This window comes from Mustela putorius, unplaced genomic scaffold, assembly GCF_011764305.1.
Source record: "Mustela putorius furo isolate JIRA1106 unplaced genomic scaffold, ASM1176430v1.1 tig00000743_pilon_pilon_pilon, whole genome shotgun sequence".
NCBI classification, from domain to species: domain Eukaryota; kingdom Metazoa; phylum Chordata; class Mammalia; order Carnivora; family Mustelidae; genus Mustela; species Mustela putorius.
In genome coordinates, this window is record NW_025421464.1 from 5,430,052 (window position 1) to 5,455,935 (window position 25,884).

The 25,884-nt window shown below is 51.7% G+C and overlaps 1 protein-coding gene across 14 annotated transcripts in view; it reads left to right on the forward strand.

The window, feature by feature from the left end:
• Positions 1 to 25,884, forward strand: part of EPB41L1 (erythrocyte membrane protein band 4.1 like 1) — a 122,931-nt gene that overhangs the window by 31,043 nt on the left and 66,004 nt on the right. For 3 of the 14 annotated variants that reach the window (XM_045084155.1, XM_045084159.1, XM_045084160.1), the window contains exon 1: positions 20,693 to 20,962. The exons of 2 other annotated variants lie outside the window; for them this stretch is intronic. The gene's annotated coding sequence lies outside the window, so the exon portion shown is untranslated. Of the gene's footprint in view, positions 1 to 20,676; positions 20,963 to 25,884 lie in introns of those variants that run through there. 9 more of the 14 variants (XM_045084148.1, XM_045084149.1, XM_045084153.1 and 6 more) reach the window with 6 other exon arrangements.

Consider the following 25,884-nt stretch of genomic DNA (forward strand, 5'->3'; position numbering starts at 1 on the left):
GTACCTTTCTTAGGTAGCCGTAGGCCTCCTGGAGCATCTTTGGCGCTGTCCTGCAGGTTTCACTCAGCCGTGTCTGCAGAAAGTCTGTGTCGCTACAGAGAATCCCATCAGAGACAAGATGCCCTCCTTGTTCCCCTGTTGCTGGCCATTCGCATTGCTTCCCCTCTTTGGTCTTACGAATGACACTGCAGTGAACATTGCATGAGGTGCTTTTCCTGTATTTTAGGTGATGCCTGTTTGGGTGGGCTGCCAGGAGGGGCACTCTGGGTCAAGGGCTGTGGACCCCTTTTAGGCCTCTGCTGCTGAGAAGCCTAGCCATTCACAGACTGGAAGGACAGGCTGTTTTTGACGCCCCTCAGGTCTGCTGAACCGGTTCCTTGGGTTCAGGGACTGTTCTGGCCCATCCTCAATCTGGCCCTTATTCATGCTAGGAGGGGGCCAGGGTAGGGCTATGGAATGAGGCGGCCTGGGTTCAAAGCAGGCTCCCCTCTGCCCCTGCTTGAGTCCATCTCCTCAGCTGCGAAATGGGCATCATGAGAGTGACTGTCTCACAAGGCATGGTGACAATGGTGAGGTTCAGAGAAGGAAAGCCATCTAGTGACTTGGCCAGGCTTCCAGACTTCTCGGTGGTCTCTTTCCCTGGTGCTGGTCTACGCCTGGGGATGGTCTGGTTTATGGAGGCCAGCGTCCCTGTGTTGGAGAACATATTAGAGGGGCCCAGTCCCTGGAGTAAGGTGGGGCTTCTCCCTTTCCTTCTAGAACTGTCTCCCTTTCATGCCTTTTCTGGGGTGCTGTTTCCCCAAAGATACCTCTCTGGGGTAGAGTTTGGGCCCCCTATCAAGCCTACCCCCTAGAGGCTCATTCAGGGCAGATGTTAGCCCCAGGAATCCCCCTGGCTGGCCCTTGGAGAGAGAGTTTCATCAGGGGCTTCAATCCTGGAGGGCAGGGTGAACTCCAAGCATCCTTCCTTAGAATGACTGTATTAGTTTCTTTCCTACCACGGTTAGTAGTAAATTACCACATGTTTAGTATCTTAAAATAACCCAGATTCATTACTTTAGAGTCATGGAGGTCAGAAGTCTGGAACGGGGCCTTACAGGGCTAAAATCAAGGTGCTGCCTGCCTTCTGGAGGCTCCAGGGGAGACCGCACACCTTGACCGTTCCCACTTCTTGAGGCCCCACGTTCCTTGGCTCATGGTCCCTTCCAGCAGTGGCATCGCTCCGACCTCTCGTTCCACCGTCACACCTCCTTCTGTGGCTTCAGTCCTCTGCTTCCTCTTTCGCTTATAAGGACCTTAGGATTGATTACATCGGGACCACTTGGATTATTCAAGATAATCTCATCTCAAAATTCTTAACCTAGTCACACGTGCACAGTCCCTCCTGCCATGTGAGGTAACATACTCATAGGCATTAGAACACAGACGTGATTGGGGGGCCATTATTCTGCCTATCTCAGGGACCAGTACCAGGAGTCTTTCTGGATTAGCAGACCCCCAGGTTCTGTGGGAACTCTACCACCAGCCTCTGCAATGGAGGACGGGCCAGGGGAACCCAGACCTCATTATGCTATGGTTGGGAGAGGCATGAGAGACCATATCCCCAGATTCTCCATGATGGAGGGCTCTGAGGGGAGGCACTGTACCCTGTGACAGTGAGACAATGTGTTCCATGAGGCAAACCTCAGAGAACGTAGCCCCTGGCCTTGACGGTTAGGACTGATGAGGAGCTGTCTGATGAAGCCGAGTGGCCATGTTCACCCGCCGCCATCACTGCTGTGTGTATATGTGTTCGCATGTATGTTCACTCATCTGCATCTCTGCAGCAGTGCTCTTGGGAGGGGCCAAGGAACCACTCTTTAAAAAGGCCCTTTCTGTTCTTGTTCTAAGCAAAATAATTACACAAGTGACTAATTTTATCCCTAATCCCATAATTACTTTATTATGTAGCTGATGAGAGGGCCCTGAGCTGTGCCTATGGAGCCACTTTGGCGGCTGGCCCAGCTGGCCTGCTCTGCCGGCTCGCAGCCCCACCCTACCTCTGACCCGCATCCCCCATGATGGCAAGGTTGCTCAGTTCCATTCTGGCCGAAAGCAGCCACACTTTGGTATTTGGGGTCTCTTCCCCCAGGATCTACAGACAAGCACAGCTGCCTGGACAGTAAGAGCTCATGTTTCTAGAGCAAAGTCAATGGAGTCAAGAGAGCTGGGTTCTAGTTCACCTCAGTAACTTGCTCTGTGACCTTGAGCAAGTCATTTCCCTCTGGGTCTCAACTCTGTTGTCTGTCGAATGGGGCCGTTATCAGCGTTCACACCCCATGGTTCTGTGAGGGGAGCTGAGGGAGCTGGAGCTTTGAGACTGAGGTACCTTGTGCTACTTGCTGGCGGCATGTTCCAGTCTTGGCATTGGAGAGAAGACAGAGATATTGTACTACCGATGGGCATTGTTTATTGAGTGCTTACCCCATAGCAAGCACTGTGCCATGTCCTTTAGTTATATTTTTCTCATTCTGTACTCATGACTGTGAGGCAGGCTTTGCAGAAGAGGAAACTGAAGCAGTGATTGGTAGAGTGACTTGCCCGCCAGCAAGTGGCAGAACTGGGTCTGTCTCCTACCCCCTTAGCTGCCATCCTCCACTGTCTTCTGATACAGAAACAAATGAAGGGCCATTCGGCTAGGAGGTAGTAGAGCTGGGATTTAAACCCAGATCCACCTGTCCCTGAAGTTCTTGCCTTTCCCATAAGGCCAGCCTCCCAGAGTTAGGCCTATAGGGGTGGACCAAACCTCTTGAAAGTTGAATATGTAGACTTCAATTTGACATGACAAATGTAGGAATGGAAAGATAAGTTGGAAAGACCAGGGAATTAGGTGGCCCAGTGTTGTGATCTAGCTTTGCCACTGGCTCAGAGTGTGACCTTAAGTAGGTCCCTTCTTATCTCCAGGCCTCAGTGTTTGATCTGTAGGACAAGGGGTAGAGTGAGATGGTCTCTGAAGGCCTTACTGGTGTTGATGCTCTGTGGTTATGGGTAACCTCATCCTAGAAGGTGCTAAGGGCCAAGGGTCAGCCCATGGTGGAGGCCAATGGGTAGGTAACTTGGCAGCCCTGTTTGTTTCTGGTATGGTCACTCCATGAGAATGGAGGCTCCTTAGACCACATTCCACTGAGGGAGCATCTGGCAAACAACTTACTCAGTCATGGAGTCAAGATCAGAGAGTGGAGGAGGTCATTTCCAGAATGTTCCTGCTGCTACTGCAAGGTTACAGTCCAGCCTGTGCTCTCAGCATTCTCAGGGTTCTGGATCTGACCTCTCCAGAGGTCTGGATCTGCCTTGCTCCAGAGACCACACTGGACTCAGCCAGGGACAAGTAATGGTCTGTCTGGGGGGGGGGAGGGGTGTCTGTGGGGGATACCTAGAGACCTCAGCATAATGACTAATTTTGTGTTTTCACTGCACACAATGGCACTTTTCTTGCAATACTATATTCATTTAATTCCCTTAAAACTCTATGACGAAGGTGCTATGGTTCATTCCCACTCAACAGCTGAGGAAGAGGACACCCAGAAGGTTAGGTAATTTTCTCCCGCTCACACAGCTAGTGAGGGATGGCGTGGGATTTGGGATCCTGACTCCAGAGCCCACACTCTGGGCCTTTTGTACTGATATCCCAGGGGCTGAAGAGAGAAGCATAAGGTTAGGAGTCAGCTGGTTTTTGAATCCCTGCTCTCTCCTTACCACTTGCGTTTCCTGGGGCAAGTTACTTTATCTGCATTTTCATTTCTTCCTCCATAAAACGGGTACGGGAATTCCTGCCTGTCAGGATTACTTTAAAGATGGCTGAGATGATGATGCGGGATGGTGTCCGGTGTGCGGCAGGTGGTCAGGAAAGGCCTTTCCCCATTGGCCCATTTGCCCTCCTCTCCCTCCTTCTTCTCCAACATGCCTGAGCGTCCGGCCACCCTGGAGGGCTCTCCACAATATGGCTTATACCCCAGGCCCCTTTCACGTGCTGCTCTGCCACCCCACTGTCTCTACCTGTTACTCCTTCCTTCACTTCCTTCTGGGTTTCCATCCTTCCCTCTTTCCCTGAGGATTCTGGGCAGGGGGTAGGGTGGAGAATGAGGGTTGATTCTCCCAGAGCCCTCAGCTTTGGTGCTGACCAGAACAGACCCTGAGCAGGGGCGCGGAATTCAGGGTAGGAGGCAGGATCCTAGCACCCTGGAAGTGCGCACGCCCTTGCTGGAAAGTCCTCTGTTTGTGCTCTGTGGCTTTGGAGGGGTGCGTGGGGGCAGGGGGAAGGGTTGGTGTTTCTCCTTTTTGCATCACCCCGTTTCTGCATACTTTTCTAGTCCTTCCTATCTCTTTAGCTTTGTCTCTTAGTCTTTTACTCTGTCTGGGGGTTTTCTGCCTGGTACTTTCTTTTTTTAACTAATTTTTTTTTAAACCATGATAAAATACTAACATAAATATATCATCTCCACCATTGTTAACTGCACAGTTCAGGCACGTGGAATCCGTTCGTGCTGCCGTGCAACCACAAGAGCACGCTCATCTCCAGAACTACTTTCCTGCAAAACCGAAACTCTATACCCATTGAACAACAGCTCTCCAGTCCTCTCTCTCCCCAGCCCCTGGTAACCAGCACTCCGCTTTCTGTCTCCATGAATCTGACTACTGTCCGCACTTCGCGTAAATGGCATCAAACAGTATGTGCCTCTTTGTGTCTGGCTTATGTCACTGAGCGCAACGCCTGCAAGGTCCAGCCACGTTTCAGCATGTGTCAGAATCCCCTTCCTTTTTAAGACTGAATAATATTCCATCATATGTGTAGGACACATTTTGTTTATCCATTCATCTGTTGTTGGACTCTCGTGTTGCTTCTACTTCTTGCTGGTTGTGAATAACGCCGCTATGAACACAGATGTACAAATATCTCTTCAAGACCACGCTTTTAGAGCTTTTGGGTGTATCCCAGAATTGCTAGATCATATGGTTAGCACTATTTTTTTTTTAAAGATTGATTTATTTATTTGTGTGAGAGAGAGTGCGCACGTGGCGGCGGGTGGTGTGGGGGAAGAGAGGGAAAGAATCTTGGGAGAGAGGGGCAGGAGCAGAGGGAGAGAGAGATTCCCAAGCAAGTCCCAGGCTCCATGCAGAGCCTCATGTGGGGCTTGATCTCAAGACCACTGAGATTGTGACCTGAACCGAAATCAAGAGTCAGGCACTTAACCGACTGAGCCCCCCAGGCGCCCCAGTTAGCAGTTTTTAAAAGCCACTATTTGTCGTGTGCTGACACACTTGACCTGTATTGCCTCATTCATTCCTTCTATCCGCTCTGTATCATAGGTGGAACTAGCCTTCATTTGCAGCTAAGGAACGGAGAAGGCTCAGAGAGGTGAAGCTATCCCCTTGAAGTCTCCCAGCTAGGAAACCAAGGGCCCCAGGCTAGGAGCTGACCGGCTGCTGGAGTCCTTGCCCATTGCGCTCTGCTGCCTCCCAGTGGCTTCCCTTTCCCCACCAGTCACATTTTCTGCCTCTGTTGGGTAGTTTCTCTCACTCACACTCGCACGGTCACTCTCTCCTGACTTATGTGCTCGCTCTCTCTGGAGACTTGGAGCAACCTGAGTAAAGGCTGTCTGACTGCTAGGAGGTTTTTGTGAGCTGGGGACCTGCAGAGAGAGGCCTGTAATTTGCTTTCTAATCATAGTTCTCTGGATTTATACCCGCCTCTCTCCCAGCGGCGGACAGGATCTCAGGCTGTGTCATGTGGCCTGTGGACCCGCAGAGAAATGCCCGTTAGGGTCAGCTCCAGGGGTAGGGGCACTGTACCCCCCCCAAGAGGGGCAGTGAGGGAGGGGAGAGGGCCCAACCGGCCAGCCTGGGATTCTCCTGGCTCGCTGGTTTCCTAGCAACAGCACAGAGGCCGAAAATTGTATAGAAAGATGGAGGAAGAGAGGTTTCTTTTTTTTCTTTTTTTTTTTTTTTAAAGTTTTATTTATTTATTTGACAGAGAGAAATCACAAGTAGATGGAGAGGCAGGTAGAGAGAGAAGCAGGCTCCTTGCTGAGCAGAGAGCCCGATGCGGGACTCGATCCCAGGACCCTAAGATCATGACCTGAGCCGAAGGCAGCGGCCTAACCCACTGAGCCACCCAGGCGTCCCGGAAGAGAGGTTTCTAAGTGGGTTCTAGTATGCCTGCCTTTTCCTGACCTTCAAAACTGTAAGAGCAAAATATTTCTAAGTTTGGCTGATTTTACTGGTTTTCTAAGTTCAAGCCAGACTTAGAATTTACATGCTGATCAGCCATCTTTCTGTTGTCCTTTTGTCTTTATTTTAACTTTTTGTATTATGGACAATTGCAAACCTGCTAAAAAGTAGGGAGAATAGTATAACAAACCTCCATGAGCCCATTGCTCGGTTTTGACAGTCACCAACATGTCAGAGCCCAGCCATCAACGAACGCAGGAGTCAAAGCTTTTCTTCATTTGCAGCACTAGCTGCGCGCGCCGTACATAGTAGCTCCTTAGGAAATAAGCAGATGCTGGCTGATGACAAATCCTTTTCCCTCTCTGGGTCTCCGTTTCCTCACTCACATGCTTGGGAAAGGGATAAGACCAGATGATTTATTTCTAAGAGATGTAGTGATGGTGTGGGGCAGTGGGCAGAGCGTACACTGGTGTCAGACATACTTGTTTAAATCCTTGTGCCGCCATTCCCTAGTTAAGCAAGTTATATCTTGGTTTCCTCATCTGTAAAATGGGCCCACTGGGTCCTGCTTCTCAGGGGTGGTTTGGAGCACTGAATAAAGATGAAGTAGCTGTTTTTTTTTTTTGCTAGTACTTTTTTTAAAAGATTTTATTTATTTATTTGACAGAGAGAGATCACAAGTAGGCAGAGAGGCAGGCCAAGAGAGAGGGGGAAGCAGGCTCCCTGCTGAGCAGAGAGCCCATGCGGGGCTCAGTCCCAGGACCCCGGGATCATGACTTGAGCCGAAAGCAGAGGCATAACCCACTGAGCCACCCAAGCACCCCCTGTTGCTAGTACTTTTATTATTGCTTAAAAAAAAAAAAGATTTTATTTATTTACTTATTTGAGAGAGAGAGGGTGAGAGAGAAGGTGCGTGGGGGGGAAGGGGCAGGCCCCGGGGAGGGAGAGGGACAAGCAGACACTCCACTGAGTGTAGAGCCCGACTCAGGCCTCTATCCCACCACCCTGAGATCAAGACCTGAGCCAAGATCAAGATTTGGACACTTAAGTGACTGAGACACCCAGGCACCCCTATTATTGCTATTTTTAATACTAATAGTCTGGTGGGAAGAGTCCATGTGTACATTTCAAAAATACAAAAGGAGATTGGAATTGATGAGAATGTGAGGCCTAGGATTCCACTTCTTTTTTTTTTTTTTTTGGCCCAGTCAGCAGAAAGTCAGAGGCTCAAGAAAAGGACGGTGCCGCCAAAGCTGGTGCCCCAGTTGTGGAGCTGGGAGCAGGCCTAGAGTGGGAGCCGTGCAGGCTAATTCCATCTCCTCCACTCCCACCCCTCCCTCCCTCCCCCTCCCTCCCCCCAGCCACGCAGGGGTGCCGTAACCCCTGTGAGAGGAGCCTGCCAGCTGCTGCCTCCTCAGTGAGACAGGCCAGAACAGGAGAGCCAGAGGTGGAGAGAGTGCAGGGCATGGCAGGCTGGTTGCTAGGAGATCCGAGGAGGCAGCAAGGACCTGCTGGGAAGGAATGGTGGCCTGGTGTGGAGATGGAGGGCACGTGGCCCTAGATGGACTTTTGTGGGGTTCTGGGCAGGGGAGGGCAGTGTAGCGACCATAAGCTCAGCCGGACGGGAGGGCTCTGGAGAATACGGCTCCTTAGAATGTGGGCTCAGGATGTCCTGTTCGGATCTTCTATTTAACTCCTTCTCTGTGCCAGTCGGACCTGCATCTGAATCCTGACTTACATGTGACCTTTGGCAAGTGTTGTGCTGCTACCCTTGTGGGGCCTCAGTGTCCTCCTCCATGCAATGGGTACAACACCCACTTTGAAAGTCGTTGTGAGAGTTAAGTGATATGAGTATAATAAAATGCTCTAGAAAAAAGAAAAACAGAATATAATAAACGTTCATGACCACTTTTTAAGATTTTTTTTTTTAATTCCAGTACAGTTGACATACAATGTGACATTAGTTTCAGGAGTACACCACAGTGATTCAACTTCTCTATACTTTATGCTGCGCTCTCCACAAGTGTAGCTGCCATCTGTCTCCAGATGCTATTACAGTGTCGTTGACCATCTCCCCTATACCTTGCCTTTTTTTCCCATGACTTCATTCATTCCGTAAGTGGAAGCCTGTATCTCCCTCTTGCCTTCACCCATTTTGCCCATGCCTCTCCCCTCTGGCCACTATCAGTTTGTTCTCTGTATTTATAGGTCTGACTCTCCTTTTTGTTCATTTATTCATTTTTTTTTTTTTTTTAGATTTCACATATGAGTGAAATCATTTGGTATTTGTCTTTCTGCGTCTAACTTCTTTCACGTAGCATAATACCCTCTGGGTCCATCCATGTTGTCACAAACAGCATGATTGCCTCCTTTTTTATGGTCGAATAATATTCCATCGTACATATATGCCACTTTTTTTTTTTTTTTTTTAGTTTTTAAAATTAACATATAATGTATTATTTGCCTCAGGGGTGAAGCAAATCATCAGGCTTTACACACTTCACAGCACTCACCATAGCACATACCCTCCCCAACATGCCACATCTTCTTTATCCATTCATCGATGAATGGACGCTTGGGTTGCTTCCATATCTTGGCTTTTGTAAATAATGCTGCAGTAAACACGGGGGTGCGTATATCTTTTTGAATTAGCATTTTCATTTTCACTGGGTACATACCCAGTAGTGTGTTTACTGGATCATAGTGTATTTCTATTTTTAATTTTTTGAGGAACCTCCATACTGTTTTGCACAGTGGCTGTACCCATTTACATTCCCACCAACAGATTTATTACCACTTTTATCTTTATTATAATACTGATGTCCCTTATTGTAGAATGAGATGCATGCTGTCTGGATCAGACTCTGTGTGGATGAGATTCAGGGACTGGGGATCCTGGAGGAGGGCACTTCCGCTGCAGAGGCCTGTGTCAGTGGACCGTGGGGGCTGGCTGAATGGGGCCCCCAATTAGTGAAATTCTGGGGAGTACCTGGGGAGGGCATGGAAATTCAAAGCCAGAGGGACACTTGGTAAGAGTGGAGGCTGAAGGGGTGGGACCTCTAATGAGAAGCCAGGAAGGGCTTTGCGTGGTTCAGACCATCGGCTGTGAGTCAGCTGAAGGTAATGGGCCATTCTTATGTAAATAATATATGTTCTACACATCCACACAGCAGAAAATCAGCAAGGAAGTAAAACAAAACCCAAGTAAGCACAAGAGAAATAATTCCCCTGTCAAAAAACGACATCTGGGAACATAATTTTTTGTATCTTTCCTTCCAGTTTTCTTTTTTTAAAAGATTTTATTTGTTTATTTGAGAGAGAGAGAGAGAGAGAGAGAGCACACAGGCAGGGGGGAGCAGCAGGCCCAGGGAGAGGGAGGCACAGAGGGGAGCCTGATGCGGGGCTGGATCCCAAGATCCTAAGATCATGACCCCAGCCGAAGGCAGATGCTTAACGCACTGAGCCACCAGGCATCCCCCCAGTTTTTGTCATTTTCTGTGCATGCACACATACATTTTATAGCAATGGATCCTATGTTATATACTGTTTTCTACCTGCTTTTTAAAATGTTGTGTTGTGTTATGAATGTGATTACATACCATCATAGAGATCCACAGCACTCTATTTTAACAACTGCATAATATTTCAGGATATTTATGTATCACTATTTGTATAAGATAGCCACTATTTTTAGACACTTCTATTAATTCTAATTCCCACTTCACTCTGATATACAAAACTCTTGTATACACAAAACAAATGTTCTTATAGCTATATTGTGGGGTCTGTGCATTGTAGAAGAAGAATTTAAGGCATAGAATGCACTTTTCCAAAGTGCCCTCCAGGAAAATGAAACCAGCTGACCGTGGCATTGACCCTGTTCAAGTCTGCCTGACTCACTAGGTGCTCATTGCCTTAATAGCCAGACTTCAGTGGGGTGGTGTTGGGGGAGAAGCTTCTTCAAAAGGACTCTGGAGGAGGAGAGATATCAATAGCTACTCTGAGGGGACTCTTGCAGAAGGAGGGCCCCCTGCCTAGGCTGGTGGCCTGGTGTGGGCTGTCGTGGTGAGGGCTATGTTGGTCATGGGAGGTTGGACTGGGCTGAGCCACGGGTCTGGCTCCGCCGCCTGGCTCAGGCTGGGCAGTCTTGGCCCTGGTGTGATCTTGGGTTCAGCCTGGTGTGATCAGCATGGTCACCAATCCAAGACATTCATTCTAGAAGCCGGCACAGCCCCTCTAGCCATGCCAATGGCCGTGTACATTCACGTAGTTGCAGAGTGATTCATCAGAGCCAGCGGTAGCGGCCGTCGCTCTGACAGTGGAACTGCTCTCACCCATCCTGTCACTCGGCCTCTAAAAATACCTCTTGCCTGTTCTGAGTGACCGCACCACCAAGTGTCTGGAGGTGTAGTCTGTGGCTGTGGCTATGTGAGGGAGGGTATATGTGTGTGTGTGTCTGTCTGTCTGTGTTGGGGTGCGGGGTGGCATCTGGGACCCTCTTTGGTGGTTGGTATCTGAGCTGGGGATTTGGGGTGGGGGAACAAGAGGTGAGCAACTCCTCCTCTCCTACCTTCTCACGGCTGGGGACAATCTGTCCAATCTTGGGAAGTGACAGAGACAGCCTGTGGTGGCCAGGGCCAGGGTTGTCTTTCAGGACTGTGTGCTCACTCCCTGCTGCCTGGGGGGAGCAGGAAGAGGGGGGCAGCCTGCAGAGGCAATGTGACAAGGCAGGGGGCAGGCTCTGGGAGGGATGCAGAGCATCAGTGATCAAATCCTATGAAATTGCATTTCAGATTTCATCATTTTGGGGAAATTTTTCACATAGAGTTCCTTTAAATTAGATACAAGTACAGCTGATTTCTTGTCACGGGTGATTAGAGACCATCTAGCCAAGGTTTCTTGACTAAGTTGATCACCCATGGGGTGATGGACACATGGGCTTCATGAGGTCACTTGATGCCTGAAATAACAAGAAGTGTGTGTGTGTGTGTGTGTGTGTGTGTCTGGAAGTGTGCCCATGTTCATTTTTCTGGGGGAGAAACTCTGCAGTTTTCATCTAATTTTCAGAGAAAACCATGACCCATAAAAGGTTAAGAACCACACTAGGCCAACCGCCTCCCATTAGAGGTAAGGAAATTGAATCCAGAGAGGAGAATGACTGCCTGAGATCTCACTGCCTAGATCAGAGTCCAGGTTTGTCGATACCGTCTCCCTCTGACTGGTTCCCTGAGTTAGGATCCAGCTCCCGCAGTATGCAGAACCCCAGGTACTGTTTCCCATATCCTTCTGTCTGGCGTGGATCAACTGAACAGGCTTGATGCTTTCCATGGTGGTGGGCAGCTGGGCACTCAGTCCAGACAATCCTATTTCCAGGTGGTCTTGTAGGGAAAGACTCAAGGGCCATCTTCTGACTTGATCCCCTATAGGGCATCTTAGCTAAAGACATTAAATTCGCCTCTTGGATCTCGACACAAGATGTGCCCTTACCTTCTGAGAGAGGACCTGACACCTTTGGCCTGGAGAGAAGTCACTGGTGCTGTGGGGGAGTGGGCCTCGAAATACATGATGGACAGGCAGGAGGCCGTAGCTCATGGCAGGAGACAGATGCTGGTCCATTGTATATGGGAGGTCTTTAACTTGGTGCCATGGGAGTTTAGATAAAGAGGGACAGGAGGACTAAAAATGATAATTAACATTCACTGACCACTTACTATATGCCGGGCACTTTTCTTAGAAGATTTGACTTAGAGTATTAACTTCTTTGACCTTTATAATAACCGATTAGGGTTATTATATGTAAACTGAGGCCGAAGAGTTTAAGCACACTGGTTAATGTCTGAGACAGGCCATGGAGCCACGTCTTCTGACTCTGGAGTTACTTTGGAACCAGCATGGATGGCCCCTAGCCTCGGTGCTGGCAGATCTCACCCCCGAGTGTGCATCAGAACCGCGAGAGGGCTGATCAAAACACAAGTTACTTCTCCGAACCCCCAAGTTTCTGACTCTGCAGGTTTGGGGTAGGGCCTGAGGATTTGTACACTAAGACATTCTCAGATGATACTGCTGTTACGGGGAACATGCTTTGAGAAGCAGTGTGCTCTGCATTCCTGCTTACTGATAGGAAGAGGTGAATAGAGGGAAGAGAAGTGGTTATCGATCTTGCCTGGATTATTGTAATGCTCTCTGGCCCACCACCAGATCCAGGTTTCTCCTACCCTCCAGTCATTCACTCCTCTCTAAGGACAAAGTTATCTTCCTAAAGCCCAGCTCTGATCACGTCATGCCTCCACGCAAAGTCTTCCGGATTCTCTGCCATGAGGACCAGCGCCATCCAGTAGAACCGTCTGGAAATGGTGCCCATCTGCACTGTCCAATATGGTAGCCACTAACCACAGGTGGCTATGAATTTTACATTTTTTTCCATCTTAATTCATTTAAATTTAAATAGTCACATGTGGCTAGTTGCTAGACAGTGCAGGAAATCACTTGGTATGCCATGCCAGGCCTTTTTTTTTAATGCTGTCTCCTCCACCTAGACTGTCCTTCTGCCCTGTCTGTAATGTTCAGCCCAAATGCTCCCTCTGCCTTGAAACTTCTGACACTCTGACCTCCCCCAGGCTCTTTCTCCTCTGAACTCCAAAACACTTCATCCTTTTCTTACAGCCTTTAGTACTTTTTGCCTTCTATTGCATTTGGCTGGTGCTGGTGTTTTCTCTAAACTGTGAGCTTTCAGAGAGCATGACTGTTTGCTAGTGAGTTCTCGCTGCCTAGCTCAGGTCCCCCCAGGCACGCAGAGGAGCGCGCTAAATCCCACAAACCTTTGCCCTGGTGCACTGGGGAAATGGAGATGGATAACATGCCCTTCCTGTCCTCAAGCTGCTCACGGGCTCTCACGAGAATCTGATTCATGTCCAGAGAAGCAGTAAAGCCAATGGTTATTTTGGGCAGGAAGATAAAAGCCACAGAGGGCCGAGTTGGTGAGGGAGTCCGGCAGGAGCCACCTAAGCAGAAGGCTGTGTTTGTACACACAGAAGGCTTCTCTGCCCGGCCTGGCCTGGGAACAGGAGTGGGAACATCCACACATCACTGCCTGGCCGCCTCCTGAAGCTGGGGATTAGCCAGTGGTATGGCGACTGGTCTCACCATCTGATCCCTGCGTATGGGTGGATGGGGAGGAGCTTGCAAAGACTCCAGAGCTCTGCCAGCTTCTGGAAGTAGAGCGTTGGCTGGGTGACACCTGGGCTGGGAACCTGAATATGAGAAAATGTCCATTGTGGTCTGAGCAATGAGCAGCGGGTGAAATTCTGCTTGGCCTGGTATGGGAATTTAGAGATCTTGGGAACAGTCCTGGTTGCAATAGAAAGATGGTCAGAAAGAAACAACAACAACAACAAAAAAAAAAAAAAAAAAAAGAGAGAGAGAAACAGCATTCTAGCTTCAGAATCGAGTACTAAGAGGATTCTACATCCTGAAAATCTCTAGCAAATATTCATCTCTGGGACAAAAATATTTTCTTTTCTTAATTTTTAAAAAGATTTTATTTATTTATTAGAGAGAAAGTGTGCACAAGCAGGCAGAGCAGCAGGCAGAGGCAGAGAGAGGAGCAGGCTCCCTACTGAGCAAGGAGACCGATTGCCAGGACTTGATCCCAGGACCCTGGGATCATGACCTGAGCCGAAGGCAGCTGCTCAACCAACTGAGCCACCCATGCGTCCCTAAAAATCTTTTTTAAAAAGAAAATTTTATTGAGGGGTGCATGGGTGGCTCGGTTGGACGTCTGACTCTTGGTTTCTGCTCAGGTTGGGATCTTGGGGACGTGAGACCAAGCCCTGCATCAGGGGCTCTCCCTCTCCTTCTGCCCCATCCCCCTACTCACTCTCGCTCTCTCTAAAATAAACAAATCTTTAAAGAAAAAGTTTATTGAGATTGCAAATGCAGCCAAGTACACAAATTTTAAGTTTATGCACACTTGTGTAACTATAATCCAGACAACAACTAAAACACAGCCAGCATCTCCACAGTACATTTGTGACAAGCCAAATGTATACAGGGTTAAGGAGGGGAAAGCGACGGGCTCTGGAGTCAGGCGTGCCTGCAACTGAATCCTGCCCCTTCACCCCCACCTCCCCACTAGCAGCGTGACCTTGGTTTAGTGACTTCATTGCTCTGAGCTTCAGTTTCCTCCCCCTGGAAAAGCAAGTGCGTCTCTAACCTCTGCTTTACGGGGCGGTAGCAGATTAAAAACGGAAAATGTATCCAAATTGCTAGGCGCCGCGCCAGTACGTAGTGGGGACTCAGCTGCTCTCCGCAACGATGATGTGGATTGATGGTGTCACTGCAGCATCTTCTGGCACACGGGACCACAGACACGCTGCCACTCACTGCTTCCAGCCTCTGTATGACAGTCTCCAAGGTCTCTTCTGACTTAAGGAGTCTGTGATGCCCCGGCAATGAGCAGACCTCAGAGGCCACTGCAGGCACCTGATGGGAGGCTGGGTGGCTGGGTATCCTTAGCGAGTGGGACGGTGGCCAGACCTTTCACGTTCTGGCCCCGGAAGTGTGGCTCTCAGACTCCCGGGTCAGGGCTGATTTCTCAGGGGCAGTTGGAGTATGGGGCTCCATTAAGAAATGTAGCCAAGGTGATGTTGGGGTCAAAAGAACACAGCCCCAAGAGTGTCCTGGTTTCCTGGTGAATTCTTACTCCCGGCCTCTGACTCTGGGAGTGAGGGTGGCTCAAGGGACACACAGCACATACGCACATGTGTTCTGAGCTGGGCCCCCATGGGGAGAAGGATGAAAGTGAGCCCTGCCGTCAGGTTGACAGCCGGCAGGACTTCAGGCCTTGCAGCTGGAGGGCAGAGTGCGGGAGGGAGAGGCCCTGAGTTTTCTTCTATCTGGGAGGGGTTGTTGCCAAGAGGAGGAGACCAGGAAGGACTTCCTGGAGGATGCCTGGATGAATGACTATGGGAAAAGGAGGAGGGGTCTCCCAGGCAGAGGAAAGAACAGGGGCAGAAGCAGAGAGGCAGGGCTGGGCCGCCATCCTGGGAGCCTGGAAGCATTCATACTGACAGAGCTCCCCACGCAGAACCTGAGGATAAGACTGAGGAACCAGGTGAGATCAGCCTGTGAACGATCTGGGGAGTCAGGCTGAGGAGTTTGGCTTGCTTTATCAGAGAACAGGGGACCCCTGAAGGCTCCTCCGTGGAGGAAGCAGAGCAGGACCAGCTCCTGGAGATTTGCTCGGTGGAGACCAACAGGTACACATTCTTCCAGAGCTGCATTATTTTTTGGCCAAAGATGGCGGACAAACGTCCAAGCTACTGGAGTGGGCCTTGAGAGCCCTTGGGACGCGGGGACCTGTGCAGAGGCCTGGCTGTGGGTACGGAAAGAAGAAAGAGGGGGGTGGGGGAAGGTAAGGCTCCCCCCTTTGCCAGAAGCCAGAGAGCCTCATGATAGCTGAACTCCAAATTTAGAGGCGGAGACAAGAGATGTGTGGTCTAGTAGGCCAGAGGAGGGACAGGCTGGGTAGAACCCGGGTGGAAGAGGCAGGGGGGGTGAACTTCCTGCGACGAGGCAACTTTGAAGGCTTTGGAGAGACTCAGGGTACTGCAGGACACGCTTAGCATGTGGGTTTTCTCTCATGTCCTCTTCCTAGGCTCTAGGAGGTGGTGCCAATATCATCCCCATTCTACAGAGGTGAAAACTGAGGCTCAGAGAGGCCCTGCCCAAGGTCACACAGCTCAAATTCATGAGTGTCCCATCCCTGCCTCTGGCCCCCTCCGCAGAGGTAAATGTTGCCCTCATGCTCTTCAGCAACACCACACTAGGTCTAGAAAAGTACATTGTACTGTGTGACCCGCCATGCAGCTCTGTCATCATTCCACACCAGAGTATGACCTAATGCAGGAGAGTGCGGCTCCCACGGTCTGGCCTGGAAGATTCGAGGGAAGGGTGGTCCTTGGGGACTGCAGCGTGTTGGGAGCCTTCCTGGAGGAATCTGAAGGCAGGAGATGGGGGCAGCGGGAGGGGGAAGGTCCCTGCCAGGTGAGTGCTGCCGCCTGTCCACCCTGCCTGCTCTCTACACGCAGGCAGATGCAGCAACCCCGCAGTGTCTTCCAGAGAGTGCCAAAGACCAGTGAGAACAAGCTTGTTAGGCAGACTGTTCCAGACCTGCGTGTTGTGCTGCTCTGGAAAGTTTGACTCTGGTAGCTTCCCCCAGAGACTGGCCCAGCTCTCAGCTGCCTGGAGCTGCAGCTCAGCCCACCCAGGCCCTGCAGCCCTCTGGGGCCAAAGCCAGATGCCCTGCAGCTTTCTTGCCCTGGAATACCCTCCTTTCCACAACCTTGCCTTTAACCAAGCTCAGTTTGGGCATCCCCTCCTCCAGGAAGCCTTCTCTGAGCCCCAGGGGCTGGGTTAGGACTTCAGACTATCTAAAACCAGACTAAATTCAGACTATCTAAATGATAAAGGAAATGTCATGTGAGCCACATTTGTAATTTAGAATGTTCTAGCGGCCATGTGAAAAAAGAAAAGCAAAAAGAAACCAATGACATATTCTAATGATCTATTTTATTAACTCAATATATCTAAGATACTTCGACACAAAAATTACTGAGCTCTATTACACTCTTTTCCAATTAAATCTTCAATGTCCAGTGCCAACTTTAGCCTTACAATACACCTCAATTTGCATCTGTCTCGGTTCAAGGACTCAGTAGCCGCATGCGCCTAGTAGCTACCTTAGTCGTCGGCACAGCTCTGGGGGCAGGGAAGAGAGCATAAGGATTGACGCTCAGGGTTTGGCATCAGACAGACATGGCAGTCACATCCTGGTTCTGCTGTTTCTTCGCTGGGTGAGCTTTGGGAAGTCATTAACCCCTTCGAGCATCACTTACCTAGCTGCGAAAGGAGTGAATGATTTCGATGCTAGAGAATTATTGTGAACATTCTACAAATGAATGTGTGTCTAGTGTCAGGTACAAAGTAAGTCCTCAGAAAACGGTGGTATTCATCTCACAGTGTGCCCTCTGATGGGCTGGCTTATGTGCCGTGCTCTCCCACTGGACTGACACTGAATCCAAAGACGGAGGCTACCCAATTCCTCTCGCCTCCCCTGAGTCTAGGGCCCAGCTCAGTGTGAACATTACTGTTTGCTGAATGAAAGATTAAGACCTTGGGCTAGGAGAACTAACCACCCACCCTGCTTGCCCGGGAACCAAGGGGCCCCTGCTGGTGGGGAGTCATGAGACCACTGACTACTTGGGGTGACCTTGACAGAGGCCACTGAAGATAAAAAAGAGGGTAGGAGGGGCCCTGCTTGAAGGGTTCAGTGTCACCTCTGCCCCAGCCTTGCGGGGGGGCGGGGTGGAGGCCATTGCTGACACTGTGTGCTTTGGCTTCCCAGCCAATGGGGCAAATCATTTCCATCCTTCTGGCTTTCTGATATCCTGGCCCTTTTCCATCAAGCTCCTTGGAGTTAAAATTTAAGAGAAAATAATTTATCCCACCTCCTGAGCAAACCAGAGAAGGGAGGCAGGGTCCTGTCCCTTCTCTTCCGCCAGCCTTTGCTGACCACCTCCCCATCACACCAACCCCGTAACGGCAGTAGGGCAGGAAGAATTTCTCCCATTTTATAGATGAGGAAACAGGCTCAGAGAGGTCAGTTCTGCCCAAGTAACACAGACAGTGGTAGAGCCAGGGCTGGAAGCAGAATTCAGGGAGAACCAAGGGAGCTGGAAAGACCTTCTTCCCTGGGTGGGCTCTTCTTTGTCCACCTGGGCCCCTAGCATTTCTCCATGGGGGTTTTCAGGAGAGGTGGTGCTGGGTTAGGTCTTGTTCCTGTGCCTCAGTTTCCCTGCCTGGGGAAGGAAGGCAACAAAGGAACTGGAGTATTAACTTCAGCTGACACCCATAAGGAGCCATGCGTTCGTCAGAGTACCCCCAAGCCCACCCTCCACCAGATTTCTCTGCAAAAGGTTATTGCAGGGTCAAGTGGAACTTGGTTCAGAGAGCTAGTGTGACGGAGCAGGTATAACCTTGCACAAGTCACTCACCACTCTGGGCCTCAGCCTGCCTGTTTATAAAATGGGGATGATATTATCTCCCAAGATGTTGTGAAGATCACACACAAAAGTACTTTGCAAACTGGAATGTGCTAATAGAAATACTGGTCAATACTAACCATAGAAATAATGACCACAGTAGAAGAAGCCCACCTTTCTGTATGGTCCCACTGACCTGAAGGGAATTAATTGGGCCTTTTGAGTATAAATCCAGAATGATGTCTGGGAATGTCCTGCCTTGGTCTTTGGAATGTAGCTCAGATTCTTCTGGGAAAGCGAGAGGCTCCGTCTAGCTGAGGAGGGTGGGAAAATGGCCCTGACCCAGGAGAGGAGGGAGAAGGAAGGAAGGGGAGGAGGATCCAGCGAAGGAGACTGAACTAGGAGGAACATGGGCTTTGGCCGCATGCTCTGTCCTGCCTATAGGAGCCCAGGGTTGGGAAGGTCAGTGAACAGAAGAGGCTTGGAGTCAAGCTGGAATAAAAATAGTGGCCAGCAGGGAGTCAAGGATTTCTTACCAGATGTGTAAAAGAAACAGCAAGTTCATCTGATGTGACTCTGGAGTTTTACGGATCTTTTCACTCATTCCTTTGAACGAATGTGCAGTAACTGAACTCAAACAAACATCCCCAGTGGCAAAGTGACTTGCCCAAGGCTATACCCTAGAGGGCTTGGTGAGTTCCTGACAGGAATTTGGGAAGCTGGAGAGTGAAAAGTCCAGAGGTGAAGGACATCTGTTAAGGAAGTCTGCCCAGCGGGACTCTGGTCGTTCTGTGAATTGGCTCTGGGCCGCTTTGTTTGTCTTCCCGGCTCCTGTCTGGATCAAGGGCATGTTCTCTAGGGCTGGGAGGAACTGGCTTCCTTCTGGTGTCTGCCCTCTCCTGAGCCTAGTGGACAGCACGGAGAGTGAAGGGACTGGATGCTACATCTTGGGAACATCTGGTGGAGTTTTGTCATGTTTAAGTTGGAGAAGATAAGGCTTGGTGTGGGGGTGTTCTCTGAAGAATGCTGGGGAGAAGGCATGGCCTCATTCTCTGGTGGCCCTATTGTGATATATTAGGACCTAGGTTGTAAGGTCACCAGGAGGGAGCAGCCACACATACACTCAAAGACAGGGAGTAGAGTTGGGCAGTGGTGAGTCGGCACTGAGGGACACAGCCCACCGGTAAGGCTGACACTGAGGGACTTACAGCTTGCGGGGGTGAGGGGGGGTGCAGATGGCTTGGCTCACGTCTGGCCTGCCTCCCAGCTTTGGGCTTCTGTGGTTTCCACTGCAGTGGAGTCTGGGAGGCCTAGAACAGTGGCTGCCATATAGTAGGTACCAGGGAATTATTTGAAGAGTGGAAAAATCTGTGTATGCCTGGGGGGAAGAGGCTGGGGAGTACAGGTCCTGTGGGCTACAGATGATACCATGGGCAGAAGTCTTTGGAGATTATGCTGGGAGTTACCCACTGTCTTCCCTGGGGCTTCCACCATGAAATAGGATCCTAGAGGTGAGTTTGTCCAACCCTTTCTTTGATTGTTTGCAAACTGAGGCCCAAAGCAGGAGAACAACTTGCCCCAAACTATTGGCCAAGACAGCGGCAGAACTGGACCAGACCCCAGGCCCCCTCTCCCACATTTGAGGTCCGAGCCTGTGGCTAGAGGGAGCTGGAGGTGTGGTGGTTGGGACCAGCTTTTTGAGTTAGTTCCGCTGAAGAGCTTTCATGTGGTTTTTGAGTCCTACCCTCAGTGCCAAAGACCCCTTGGCTACCCCGCCCCCTACCTTCAGGAGCCTAGGTGCACACCTAGTGCGTGCTCAGGAACATCCAGAAAAAACCATGTGTACACAGGCCCAGTCCCCAGTTATACTTAGGGTCACTGCCACCATGGCACATATGGGCAAATGCACACATAGGCTCAGAGACCCACAGGATCCTAGGAGACCTTTACACATACCTCCTCCCTGGTGAGGGAGGAGCCCTGAGTCCCTGGGAGATCGTGCCCTTCTTTGCTGCTGGGGAGGTGAGGGTATCCGGCTCTGCTCGGTGGGCTGGGAGGCCCACTGAGTCTGAGTCACCCCTTCTGAGTCAGGGATCCTCCCCCTTCTTCTCCCCTCCCCCTTCCCTCTGTCCCTGCCGAGCTCCCAAGAGGGGTCTTCCCCGCGCGAGGGCCCGAGGGTGGCGGGGGTGGGGCGGGATGGGGGGGCCGCGAGAGCGCAGGAGTTGGCTCCGTGGCTCCATCGCGGTCCCGCAGGGGTCGGGGAACGGCCGGTGACAGCGCCGGGGAGGAAGTGGCCTGGGAGACTGAGAGAAAGAGAGAGAGAGAGAGAAGCAGAAGGAGGAGGAGAGGGAGGCTGGGCGAGAGGAGGCGGAGGCAGGCGCAGGGCAGCCGGAGGGAGCAGGCAGGCGCGCGGCGGCCGCCCCTGGGCTGGGCGCGGAGGCCGGGCGGGGGCGGGGGCTGGCCGCGCGCGCGTCGGGCGCCAGGCCCGGGGCTGTGGGCACGGTGCCCAGCCCCCGGCGCACGCCGAGCTGCTGCCGCCGCCGCCGCTGCTGCAGTCGGCATCCATCAGCGGGCGGGGGTGTCGCGGAACAGGCTGCTCCGCAGAGCCCGCCGCGGCCCCGAGCGCCCGCCCCGCCCCGAGGCCTCCCGGCCCCGCAGGAGCCGACGGGGCGCCCCCCGCCCAGCCTGCCCAAGATGGGGCACCCCGGGCTCAGGTAGGCACGTGGTGGGGGGAGTCAGGTGGCACGGGGGACTGGGGACTCAGTACGTGTAGGCCCGGCCTGCGACCCTGGGGAGGACCGGGGACCAGACCGGGAGGAACTGAGTTTGCAGGCTGTTGACTCCCTGGCCTGTGTGTGTTGGTGGTAGTGGTGGTGGTGGTGGTGGCAGTAGCGGTAGTGGTGGTGGTGGTGGTTGTGGTGAGATCTGTGCTGTTCTTCCCTGCCTCCCAGGTCTGCAGCCTCTCCGAGGCCTGGAGAGAGAGGTGGGCAGGCTGTGGGCTGGTGGTTACTGTTGGGATGAACGGTTGCTGGGTGCTGGGCTCCCTGGCAGGGCCACTCTGTTCTTTGAGATCGTTCCTGCTGCCTCAGTGGAGGCCAGGGGCTCCCTGGATCTTCTTGTCTAAGCTTCAGATGCCGCAAGCCAGTCTCTTGGTTAGAGACTAGGGTGCTGGGCAGCTCCTATCCTCTCCCTCACCCTCTGGTTATAGACCTTTTTCCACCCTGGCCTCACTTCCCACTGCATCTCCCCTCCAAGTCACCCAAAGCTGGGTGGATGAGTGGAGGTCCAGGCACCTCTGGGGTTCTGGTTTCCTATTGTTCTGGCTCAAGGCTGCTCCTCTGATTAGAGGGAGAGGACTTGTGGGTTCTGGTTGTGTCTGGCACCTTCACACTTAGGAATGTCTGAGGGCCTGAGAAGCTGGGGTCTTGGGGACAGGCATCAGGGGGGCGGGCAAAGGACTGTAGCCACTAGGGTAACTTACCAGGTGCGGAGGCCACTGCCTGGCAGACCTATGGCCCCAGGATGGTCCATGGGGACCTTGAGGCACTGGACAAGGACTAGGAAAGAGTTCTGAAGATACTGGTCTCCTTGTTGGCTGCCGGCTAGGGTCCTTGCCACCCTGCCCCCCCCCCCAAAACTCTGAGAATGCGTTGGTGGGGGAAAGGCACTACCACGTGTTCCTGCCTTCACTTCTGGATCGGCATATCACCTCCTCTGCAAAGGTGGGAGTGTAAGAGGGCTGGATTTAGGACCTCTCGGGCTGTGTGGGGTCTGGCTGCTCCATCTCTCCCCCATCTCCCAGCGATAGGAGTCTTCCAGAATTAGCAGCAGCTGGGCCATGTTGAGAGCTGGGGATGGGAATGGAGTCCCCACAAGCTCCTGGAAGACAGTGCTGCCTGACCTGGACAAGGATGTGGAGAATAGGGGCGGCTGTGTGCCCGCCTGCCCACCCATTCCTCCAGATGGAGCCTGCGGCAGAGGCAGCCTGTGCCAGCCTCCTCTCTGAGCTGCTGTGGCCCAGGGAGGCGCTGCCAGCTCTGTGCAGGGAGGAAGCTGGCTTCTCCTGGCCAGCCTGAGGTCATGCCTGCCTGGCAACCCCACGTACAGTCTTTGTGGCATGCAGAGGTTGGTCCCTTGAAGGGTACTGCGAGGCAGTCCTAGAGATCATTGCAGGGGGCATTGTTACTATGAACACCCCTCCTGGGCCATGTGGCATTTCCCTGGGCTCAGCTCTGTGAGCTTCTCGGAGAACCTGCATGAGGATGATGCTTGGCCCCGTTGGTAGTCCTCACTTAGAAAATGTTGAAAGCTTGAATGAGACCTAGAGAGGAAGAATGACTTGTCCAAGGTCACCTAGCAGCTGAGTGGGAGGGCCAGCACTAAGGCACCCAGGTCTTCTACCCTTGGTTTGAGGTTCCTGCAGCCCGGATACCTGCTTCTCCATCGCTGTGGCTGTTGCCTACACAAGTCTTGGACAGAGACTGGGCATTCTAGAGCTTGAGGCCAACCTTTAGGAGGGGGTCTCACATTGGCCTCCTGAAAAGGTCAGGTTGCCTCACAGATAATGGGCCAGAGCTGAGGCAATGGGCAGCCAGCAGCCCTTGACCTTGGGAGTATCCAGAGCCAAGAGGATGCTGGAGGCTCAGCGATATTCTGGGCCTGAGCCTGCAGAGAAAGTGGATAGGGTCTCTTGACTGGACTGTGCTGTTAGCTCCAACATGGACTTCTCTGTGAGCCTCTCTGGGCTTCTGTATCCCCATTTATTAAAAGGGGATGAAAATCTCCACCTGGAGTAATATCAGTGACCAGTAAAATCAGGATGATGGCATTGACCGAGCAGTTACCTTGGGCTAGTGCTTTGCCTTATCTCACAGCAGCCCTATCAGGTATTATCCACTCTGTATCAATGAGAAACTGCAGCTCAGAGAAGTTGTGTCACCTGCCTGAGGTTACACAGCTGGAAAGTGTGGGGCTGTCTGCATCCGGAGCCCCTCTCTCTCCCATGGCGATATGTCTGGGGCGGTATCTGGGCGTGCCAGGTTGGTGTCCAGCAGAGTCACAGCTGGTCAGCCACAGCTGATGCACTGGGGCTGGTCCAGCTAGAGCGCTCTGTGTTGGGTCTGGTGGGACAAAGGCAGTTCTGTGGCCCAAGTGCTTCTGATGTCCGGAGGGATGGGGCAGTGGGATACTCGTGAGGAGCCCTGACAGAGTGGCTGCCTTGGCTTTCTGCTTCCTGGCCAGGGTTCCCTAGAAGTGGGCTGCTCTGGGCTCCCTGCCCCCATTGGCTCTCTGGGAAGACTGGTTGGCTTTCAGTCTAGTTAGCCCCCCTGTTCACCCAGCCCTACCCCTTCCGCATTGCTGGGACCCTAATAACCTGAAAACATAAGGGTGGGAATGCAGGGTACCAGGTGGGATGGGGATGAGGAGGCGCTTCTAGGGCGGGTGGCTTGGGGATGAGAATAGGAACAGCCAGCATTTACTGAGCACCTACGACATGCCAGGCCCTGTTCAAAGGGCTTACCCGTACAACTCCTACAATTTTCACAAAACCCAGTGAGGTAGGAATACTTCTTCCCATTTTATACATTGAGGGAACTGAGGCTTACAGGCAAGGGGCAAGGGAAAGGCAGTTGCTCAGGGTCACATGGCTAGGTCATGGGGGAGCCCTGATTTCAATCCAGGCGGAGTAGGCCAAAGCTACGTTCCCAGTGGCCATACCAGCAGCCTGTAGTGTCTTCTCAGAGGCCCAGTTTTGTGCAATTGGAAAAACATTCTCTGGGTATATGTCCTGTAGGCCCCCTGTTGTGTCCGAGGAAACATCCTTCTTTTCAGGGGGCTCACAGTCCGGCTGGAGAAGCACAGATAGGACGTGGGGAGGTGAAGAGCCAGCTGTGCCATAGGCTAAGCATGGATTCCTCTTTGGTGATCAGGGAAGGCTTCCTGGAGCCTGTGCCCTGGGCACCAAAGGCCAAGTGGAATTTCAGTGGCTGTGAGGAGGGGGTCCCCACTCCCCAGGTCAGAGGGGAAGGAAGTAGAGTTGCCTCTGAAGAAGAGTGGGTGCTCTGGGACTCCTGGGGCAGGTAGGGCAGGAGGGCTGGGTGCACTGGGAGGTGACTCAGAAAGCTGGCTTGGGGCTGGGTCTTTGGCAAGGTTCTGGAATCCACCAGGCCTAAGCTCTTGTCACACAACTCCACAGTGTACCAGCCATGTGCCCTCGGGCCCATCACGTAGCTAGCCTGAGCCTCAGTTTCCTCATCTGTAAAACAGGGATAAACACACCTGTCTTCTTGAGGCCACGTGTGGTGGTGGTTATGTAAAGGGGCCTAGCGTGGTCCTGGCACATCCCAGGGACTCAGGAAACACGACTGCTCTCTCCTCTCAGTCTCTCTCAAATGCCAGGCTAAGATGTTTCCACTTGACAGGAGCCTGGAGGCTCCGGGAGCCTTGGTAGGTCTGCACAGGGCTTGCATGCACTGGGGCATGACAGAAGTATTCCGGAAGGTCCCTTTGGCAACTGCAAGAACCACGAGGAAGGGCGGGACTGCAGCCTTGTGGGAGAAACGTCAGCCCTGTAGACTGGGAGGGCGGGTGAGGGAGGAAGGTTGACAGTGCACTGAGATGTCCTCTCTCCTGGGGGGCGGGGGGCTCAGCTGGAGGGCTGGGGCAGGCCGCAGGGGTTGTGAATTGGGTTTGAGGCCTCACGGGCTGAAGATGAAGAACTGTCTCCCTTCAGTCATTCTGAAGGCTGCCTGGCATCTTTTTGTGCATCTGGCTTTTCTTTTTTTTTCCTTTTGAATAATTTCCTTTGGATGAATCCCCATCAGAGCTTCCTGTATAATAGCAGTAAATTGGGACTAAGTGCCCAACAATAGGAAGATGATTGAGAGCATTTTGGAACATCCAGTGGATAAAATAATATACAGCCGTGAACAGCCACAGAAATACTTACTCTTACAGCATATGGAGTGGGGCACTTGGGAAGCTCCTTCGCATCCTTAATTCATTTCACGTCTGTGTGACCCAGGTGGGACAGGGTTAGATTCTGCCCGTGCACGAGGAGATTCAGGTTAGGTTCTAATCTCCTTGAGGGCAGGGTTCATGTTTAATTCATTGTTCTATCCCCCGCATATAGCTCAGTGATTTGCAAGTGCTTGTCTGGTGAAAGAATTGATGGAAGGAACAAAGCAGAGGGGAGTTGGCTTGTCCAAGGTCATATAGGCTGTAAGACCCAGGACCTATCCTCCTCATCTCTACCCAGTCCATGCTTACTCATCGCTCAGTAGCTGTGCAGGGGAAGTAGGGTGAAGGGGTTCCTAGCCAAGGGCTTGGGATGCACACAGACCAGGGATTTAGTCTACTTTCCAGCCTTCTGAGCTTCCAGGCTTTGGCAGATTGATCTTTTAAGCCTCACTTGCCCCATCTGCAATATGGACAGTCCAAGAATCTGCTTTTGGGGTTGTTGTCAAGATTAAATGATTTCAGGCATGTAAAACTCTTAGCACTGTAACTAGCACATAGTCAAGCACCCATGAATATTAGCTGTGATGATAATGATTTAATAAGGGGGAAGTATTTCTGATACAATTAATGTTAAATGGAAAAAAAACCCTGTAAAATTAGGAGCACTCAGATTGAA